Source organism: Corvus cornix, chromosome 17, assembly GCF_000738735.6.
Source record: "Corvus cornix cornix isolate S_Up_H32 chromosome 17, ASM73873v5, whole genome shotgun sequence".
NCBI lineage: Eukaryota > Metazoa > Chordata > Aves > Passeriformes > Corvidae > Corvus > Corvus cornix.
Genome location: NC_046346.1, coordinates 3,698,139 through 3,706,502, shown reverse-complemented (window position 1 = coordinate 3,706,502; position 8,364 = coordinate 3,698,139). Strand labels below are relative to the sequence as shown.

The window sequence follows — 8,364 nt, the reverse complement described above, 5'->3', positions numbered from 1 at the left end:
GCCAGCTCTGCCTCATCCCCTGCCACCATCCTTGGCTCTTGTCACCCAAGCTGTCAGACTCCTCGGGCAGCAGGGACTCTTCTGCAGGCCCCTGTCCATCTGGAAGTGTGACTTTGGTCCTGCAGTGTTCATTTCCCTGGCAGTGAAACTCATTCCCAAGAACTAACTTAATTTTTCTCATCAGCAGTTCCAGCCTACCGATACTTTCCTGTCCCTCTCAACTGATGAGAATAATCAGTGTTTTTATAGCACATCTGCTCTTTTTAAGATGGTATCACTCATAGCACTCCTTTAATCTATACAGAGGGAAACAGTTGCATTTAATTAATTGCTCCCCAAATAAACTGATCACCGCCAGCAATTCCAGCACACTTTACACGCAGTTCAAAAGCCTGTGCAGAGATCTGAAGGGAAAAGCACTCACTGTGATGACAAGGAATGAAGGTGAGAGGGAAAAACCATAGTTTATCTTTAGAGAGTCTACTTAAGACTATTATTATTTAATTATTATATCAAATGACTTAATACAGAGCTGTCTGTGTTGTGGTCGCTGTTGAGTTTTTCTTCAAGGTTGCCTGAACCACGTGCAGAAGATATTGAAGGGCTTTGCTTTAAAAAATCCCAACCAATTTTAGCTTTTTATTGCTTGCCCAGGTCAAACGTCATCGTCTGGCAATTTGTCACCGTATCCTTGCTCAGAAATATGAACGATGGAGGTTCTCTGCTTGGCCCATTCATTTTGGTTTCAATGCCTGGCCTCTGGTACTGCAACAAACATCCTCCTTGCTGCCCAGGGAGATGTCAAAGCAATTCTCACGGAGCCGAGCCCAGGATAAGATGCAAGGAAAAACAATGTTATAACAAGGACTTAGCAAAGCTTGGGCTGCCTTGTGCGGGTGCAGAGCTTGTTTTTTGGACTTCAACATGAGGTTTGCTTACTCTAAGAGCAATTCTGGGAAGATCAGGATTCTGTGAAGGAGAAAAATGCTTTTATGATGTATTTCTGTATTGCAGTGGTGTGCAAGACCTCCTTGGTGAAAGCGGTCTGGCTGTGCCGGGGGCTGTACAAACACAGATTCCCCAGACTTTGCAACAGCAATTTTTACAGAAGGGAAGTGCTAATTAGCATCCACAGTTTGGGAGCTAGTTGATAGCCTCAAGACCTGGCAGCTGGCCAGCCACAACTTTCATCAACCCCAACATTTGGGAAGTGTCCTGTGCCTGCCAAGTCTGTGGGATAAACAGACCCAGCAGCAGCCAGGAGCCGGATCATCTGTAGGTTTTAAGTGCAGAGCTCAGGTTGTGCTCACCTGCTTCCCTCCTCCACCACCGCTGGGTTATTCCCAGTGTAAACCCTTCGGCGAGTTTGTGCACTCACAGTCCTGCAACCCCAAATTCCTGGTTTCATCCTTCCAGAACTTGGGATCAAACTGCCCAGGAATATTCTATGGCATTTCCACCACGCAGCATCCAGGGCCACTCTCTAGCGGGTTTTTTTGCCCCACCTTCAGCTTGTTCCATCCTCAAGGTTTCCCTTTGGTTTTCCTGATCCTGGAGGCGTCTTCCATGTGAGACTGATCCATGAGCACAACCCACAGCCAAACCTGGGCACTGCTGGGAGCAATGGGCTGCTGGAACACTGCCCAGCTCCCTGTGTGCATTCCCAGTGGAATACACTGGCCTGGGGGACACTGGTGATGTTTTCATCCTGAAAACTGCTCTGGCAGCTGCAGCTTGGTGGATGTGACACACGCCAAGTGCGTGGCGCCCCGGGGATGCAATCAAATACACACACACCTGGAATAGGGCAGCAAAAGGGCTCTTCTGCTGCTGAAGGATCCCACTGCAGGGCTTTGCTCCAAGAGGGAAACATGGAGTTAGGGCTCTCTAAACCAACTCCTGCACGTGGCAGACCCTGGGAGTGGGTTCTCTCTTTTCCCATTCCTAAGGACAGAGCCTTTTCCTCTGCTTCTCTCTGGCATTTGTTTTTACCCTGAGCTCCCTGGCAGTGGCAGGGCCCTGTGTGTGCAGCTTTGCTGGAGGGGGCTGCAGCAGGCTCAGCTCACAGTGCCAGCCACCCTTGGTCCTGAAGGAAGGACCAGGTGCTTTTCTCTGCCTCTTCCCCATGATTAAGGAGGTCCCTTCTCTTAGGTGGTCTCCAAGCTCATCCCAAATATTCTCTGCAGCAGCCTGAAAAGTCCCCACTGCCTCCTCCTCCTGTCTGCAGCACTTCAGTCACCTTCACTGGATTTAAATGCAGAATTTTGTATTCCTGAGAACAGCAGTGATACCCAGACGAACACAGAGGTTTGTGCTCATCCACAGCTGCCTTCTCCACCTGCTTCAGCCACCCACGATGGCAGAACCACCTGGCTTTTAACACAGCCCCGACAACTGCCCCAAACTGGGACCCTGCTTGGTGTCCCCCTTGCAGCCACTGCCGTGGCTCTAGGCAGGAGCTGGAGGTGCCCTGGGGACACATCTGCCACTTGTTACTCTGAGAGGTTTCTGCCCTTGAACGTGACAACCTCAGGGTGCCAAAGGATGAGTCTGCTTAAGAGTTAACAAAGAAACAGCAGAGAGGAGCTGCTCCTTAAATCAGTGTTTTTAACCCAAAAAGGTGAATTACGCAGTGCCCCACCCTGGCCCTATTAAACATCCCCAGTCAGTGACCAGCTCCATATGCCAAGGCTCCTGGGGTGACATCAGCCTCAGAGCTGGGTCAGAGGTGTTCTGAGGGAACACATACTCCAGGCTGATCCACGGCAGGCCCTGCCTGGCACATCCCATCACATCTCCCCCGTCAGCTCCTGCCTCTGCACTTGGCAGGACGCGCCAGACGCGCTGGAATGTCACCCTGTGCAGCCACTGCTCATGGAAGGGCTTGGGGAGGTTAAGGGTGCTCACCATGGATTCCCTCACATCCCTTTGAGCAGAGATGTGGATTTCGAGGGGCTGCTGGCACATGGGGGTGCAGGAGGTGCTGGGGGAATGAATAATCCTTCCATGAGTATCTGGGCAAGGTTGGGAAGAGGGCAGAGCCTTTTGTCACAGCCTTGGAAATTGGAAGGTCCCTGGAAACACCTTCCCCTTCAAACTTCCTGAGCTTGTGAAGAGGTTTGTAGGGCAAACCCTCCCTGTGCAGAAGCCATCCTGAGTTTTCTGAAGGAAATCTCATTTATCCACAGTTTCTACTCTTAATTAGTCCTTCTCCCAAGCTGTCCATCACAAACCTCAAGTGGCAGGGCCTGCAGCCTTTGCCATCCAATGCTCCAGCCCTTTTGCTAAGGTGATGAAGCTGCATCCACAAACTCCTCAGGCTCTCTTGGCCCTGTGTCCTCTCCTGGATCTCCTCTCCACGCTGATCCAGCTTGCTATGGGTTCCTCGGGAAGCAGCTCAGTGCCAGCAAGCGAGGGTTAGAGGAAGAGCAAGAAGAAAGGCTGGCACCACAGAACAGAGCCCCACACAGGAGGGCTCACCACCAACCCACCCCCTGGAAATTCATGTGCCAGGCAGCCCTGGAGCGATTCCACAGCAGGTTCCAGCTCTTTTTGCTGTTACTTCCAACCAAAGAATTCTCCCCTGCCATTCCAGAGGTGGGAGAGATCACTTCAGGAAAATTAAGATGCGTCCTGAGAAATCAGGGATGTCAGGTAATGCAGGAAGGCAGTGCAGGGTGTCTGGTATCTGAAGAGGGGAAAACTGGATTTGGTGTGTTTCTAAGTGATAAAACAGATCTTTCCTTGTGGAATTTGGGATTCTCCATCACATGTCAGGTGATGAAGCATGGAAAGGTTGCAGCTTGGATTCGCAGGGAGATAGAGGGGAGAGAAAATAAGTGGAGGGATGGATGGATGGAGGGAGGGATGGATGGATGGAGGGAGGGATGGATGGAGGGATGGAGGGATGGATGGAGGGATGGATGGGTGGATGGGTGGATGGATGGATGGAGGGATGGATGGATGGATGGATGGATGGATGGATGGATGGATGGAGGGATGGGTGGATGGAGGGATGGGTGGATGGATGGATGGGTGGATGGATGGATGGATGGATGGATGGATGGATGGACGGATGGAGGGATGGGTGGATGGATGGATGGATGGATGGAGGGATGGATGGGTGGATGGGTGGATGGATGGATGGATGGATGGATGGAGGGATGGATGGATGGAGGGATGGAGGGATCGATGGATGGATGGATGGATGGATGGATGGATGGGTGGATGGATGGGTGGATGGATGGAAGGATGGATGAATGGATGGATGCTCATCCCATGGTGGAAGGCATCGGGAAGGCCAGGAGTGAGCTGAAACAGCCATGGGCTTGGAATGTCACCCACAGGCGAGCACAGAGGGTGGGAAAAGGAAGGCGCTGGTGGATACTGGGAGCTTGGGGCTGCACCTGCTGGGCGAAGAGTCATCTTCATGGGAGGACTGGAGCAAGCTTCCCATGCATCTCCTGCAGAGCAAGGCTGGAGCAGAGTTGATCCTGCCTGGAGCATCTTTTGCGGGGACACGTGAATCTGTGTTCCAAAGCGTGGAGATGGTTATTGCAAAGCCACTTTATTTCTGGTGTTGTTATTGGCAGGGGAGTGGGAGTGCAATACAATTTTAGCCACCCTGATGTCTCTGTGTCCCTTACATCCCACCTCCATTCCAGAGCAGCTTTTTCCTCACATTACATGATTCCTCCGACTGTACAAAAGGGACTTTTTGCACCTGAAATGGCACAAAATGAGCTGGTCCTGAAGAGCAGGGTCAGGTGTGGGCAGTCCTGGCAGAGCTGATGGCTGTGTGTCCCCACCACCATCACCAGCCCTGGTCCCCACCAGCTGCAGGAAAAAGGATTTCCTTGCATATGGCAGGAGCAGGGGAGGACCAAGCTCTGTGTGAGGCTCAGCCAGGATGAACTTGCACATGGAGAAGGATGCCTGTTACAGCAGGAGCTGCAGGAGCAAGGCAGGAACTGCCCAGCCAGCAGCACCTTTTTAGTTTAAAAACATTTAAAAACATCCCGTGGAAGATCAGGGTGAATCTCCAGAGCTCCTGAGTCAGAGACCACCCCTCGGATAAACTCTGCTTCCCAAAGCTCACACAAACCTCTCCCACCTCCCACTGGCACCATCCCCTGGATCGCACAACGCTCTATAAACACACCCAGAGAACGCTTTTGTGTCTTCCTGTCCTTTTCAGATATTTTGGGTATTTGTGGCAATCTCTCCTGTTTATATAACAAAGCCACAGCCCAGTGTTTGTGACACCATATCCATGGAAACCCTAATATAGCATGCACAGGCGAGGAGATCTCATTAGGTGGCTCAGCTGCGGCAGCACTGGGGAGGGAGTTTCTCTGGGATGCTCTGCTGGGAAGGGGCCTGGCTGCCCACCCAGCCTGGAGCACCTGGCGGGGCAGTGCCACCTCCCAAAGAGCAAACAGTGCTTTCCTTTGGCTAATTTTGGCCTTTCTCCCGCTGTCCCATCACCGTGGCACAGCCCAACCACCCACCTTTGGCTGTGGAGGAGATCTGGGGGTGCATGGCTGGAGCAGGAGGAGAGGCAGAAGAGCTGGAGCTTCTCAGTCAGGGCAGCCCAGTCCTCACCTTCAGTGCCAGAGCAGGAGCAGTGAGACTGAGCTGTAAAGAGCAGCTCAGGTCCAGTTCTGTCCCAGATTTGGCTCAGTGGGGAGGTCTGACTGCCCAGCTGGGGCTGGTTCCCCTTTGGATGTGATCCTCGTGGGGAATGAGGCAAAAGTTCTCTTCCACGGTGTAAGATAAAGAAAATCTGGTCCTGAGGAAAGCAAAACAGTTTGGGAGAAAGCAAGAAGCTGGAACAAGCAGAGACTTGGCTTGGGGGATGTTACAGCATTCGGGCTGTAAGGCACAAACGCAGCGCAAGGAGGAAGGAACGGCTCTTCCCACCCACCTCTGCTGGATCACAAGTCACCTCCAAGTGTCCTGTCCTGGCTGGCACGTGGCACATCTGTGAGTTAAAACAGCCCAGGCTGCTGTCACGAGAGGAGGTTCCCAGCAAAACCACACAGCTCGCTGTGGCCCAGGTGACACAGGGATGCCAAAGACACTTTAGAGAGGGCAGACACTCACCTGGGCCTCTGCTGGGCAATTGAAACTCAGCCTGGCAGCCCCAGTGCCCTCCTGGTGCACAGCAGAACCAGCGAGCAGCCTGCAGATCCCTTCTGACCTGTTATGGGGACAGGAGTGGGCAAAGCGATCCTTTGGGAAGGATGATGAACAATCCTCCCCGCCCTGGGGTGTAGCAGAACAGCTCCTGGGAGTCATGGGGCTGCTCCACGGCTCTGATTTGTAGGGTTAGGGGTGGATCTGGCCGGAGAAATCGCACACATTGATCAGGGCAGGGGTCCCTGTGGCCCTGCAGGGTCACCCATCCACGTGCGCGTCCCCCCTGTGTGCCAGCCCCCCTTTCCCCCTTCTCACACCGTGCCAGCTCATTTTGTGCCATTTCAGGTGCAAAAAGTCCCTTTTGTACAGTCGGAGGAATCATGTAATGTGAGGAAAAAGCTGCTCTGGAATGGAGGTGGGATGTAAGGGACACAGAGACATCAGGGTGGCTAAAATTGAGTCAGGCACTGCCAAACCTCATCAGCACCGAGGCAAATTCGATCCTGGGGCTGGATAGGGCTGTGGATAGCAGAGCCCCCGGGGCATGCAGAGCTGCACCGGCCGCGGCAGCAGACAGAAAGCTTCCTTCCCTTCCCTTCCCCTTCCCCTTCCCCTCCCTTCCCCTTCCCTTCCCCTTCCCTTCCCCTTCCCCTTCCCCTTCCCCTTCCCTTCCCCTTCCCTTCCCTTCCCTTCCCTTCCCTTCCCTTCCCTTCCCTTCCCTTCCCTTCCCTTCCCTTCCCTTCCTTCCCTTCCCTTCCCTTCCCTTCCCTTCCCTTCCCTTCCCTTCCCTTCCCTTCCCTTCCCTTCCCTTCCCTTCCCTTCCCTTCCCTTCCCTTCCCTTCCCTTCCCTTCCCTTCCCTTCCCTTCCCTTCCCTTCCCTTCCCTTCCCTTCCCTTCCCTTCCCTTCCCTTCCCTTCCCTTCCCTTCCCTTCCCTTCCCTTCCCTCCCTTCCCTCCCTTTCCCTTCCTTTCCCTTCCCTTTCCCTTCCTTTTCCCTTCTTCCCCTTCCCTTCCCCTTCCCCTTCCCCTTCCCCTTCCCTTCCCCTTCCCCCTTCCCCTTCCCCTTCCCCTTCCCCTTCCCTTCCCCTTCCCCTTCCCTTCCCCTTCCCCTTCCCCTTCCCTTCCCCTTCCCCTTCCCTTCCCCTTCCCCTTCCCCTTCCCCTTCCCCTTCCCCTTCCTTCCCTTCCCCTTCCCCTTCCCCTTCCCCTTCCCTTCCCCTTCCCCTTCCCCTTCCCTTCCCCTTCCCTCCCTTCCCCTTCCCTTCCCCTTCCCTTCCCCTTCCCCTTCCCCTTCCCCTTCCCCTTCCCCTTTCCCCTTCCCCTTCCCCTCCCCTCCCCTCCCCTCCCCTCCCCTCCCTCCCCTCCCCTCGCTGCCCTTGCCCAAATTGAATTTCCATTTCTGTTAGCGAGGCAATGGATTATCGCTCGGAGGGGTGCTGCCTGCTTCAGCCCCTAATTTGGCGCATCAATTGTGTTTAAACTGCTTACCTGTAAGTCAGCTGTTGTTCCAGGCGGGCAGCCCTCGCTCCCGCTGACGGAGGCGGCTGCTCCCCGCTCCCTGCCACCCATGTCAGGCACTGCTGCTGCGGGGGCTCTGGAAGCCACCGCTTATCCCCAGCTTTGCATCCAGGGTCACGAGTGGCAGCGAAAGGGGAGTCACCGGGAGGGTTTGGATGTGCTGCTCTGCAGAGATGGGGTCAGCAGCACCCGCTGGGGGATGAACGCTACTGCCGGGGCCCAGCCAGCCCAAGCCAGCCCTGCCCTGGGGCTCACAGCCCGCTCCGGGTATTCCAGGGGCATCTTTTCTGCTCGGGGAGAGGGACATGGGGTGTGCGGGAGCACCCGAGTCCCATCTCCAGCACGGGCTGCTCCGTGCTGGCACCAGCCGGCGTTCCCTTCCCCAGGAGCTCCCACACGGGCACAAAGTGGCTGCTCTGCCTTCGAGGAAAGGGGCAGGAGCCACGGCTCCCACCCCACTGCTGCTACCGAATGGTCCGAGTTTCCGAGTCAGGAAACTCTGGCGTTTCTGCATCTCCTTCAAGTCTTAAAATAAACACCCCGAGCAGTGAGTGGAAAGCTGGATCCTCGCTCCTTGCCTGGATTTATGAGCCACGACTCGGGAGAAACTGAAGGGGGGGGGGGGGGGGAGGTGGAGAGAGATGTACATAATTTTTTTCCTCTCTTCAAATAAATTCTCACCGCTTATCTGCAAAGTTCAGCTGTTT

At 54.5% G+C, this 8,364-nt stretch overlaps 1 long non-coding RNA gene across 1 annotated transcript; it reads right to left on the bottom strand.

Annotated features, from left to right (window-relative positions):
• Positions 1 to 4,226: 4,226 nt before the first annotated feature.
• Positions 4,227 to 6,494, bottom strand: LOC109144374. Its single transcript, XR_005603264.1, has 3 exons — positions 6,106 to 6,494; positions 5,927 to 5,983; positions 4,227 to 5,791 (listed from the first exon to the last, which is right to left on the bottom strand). It is a non-coding gene; the product is annotated as an uncharacterized LOC109144374 (long non-coding RNA).
• Positions 6,495 to 8,364: the final 1,870 nt, after the last annotated feature.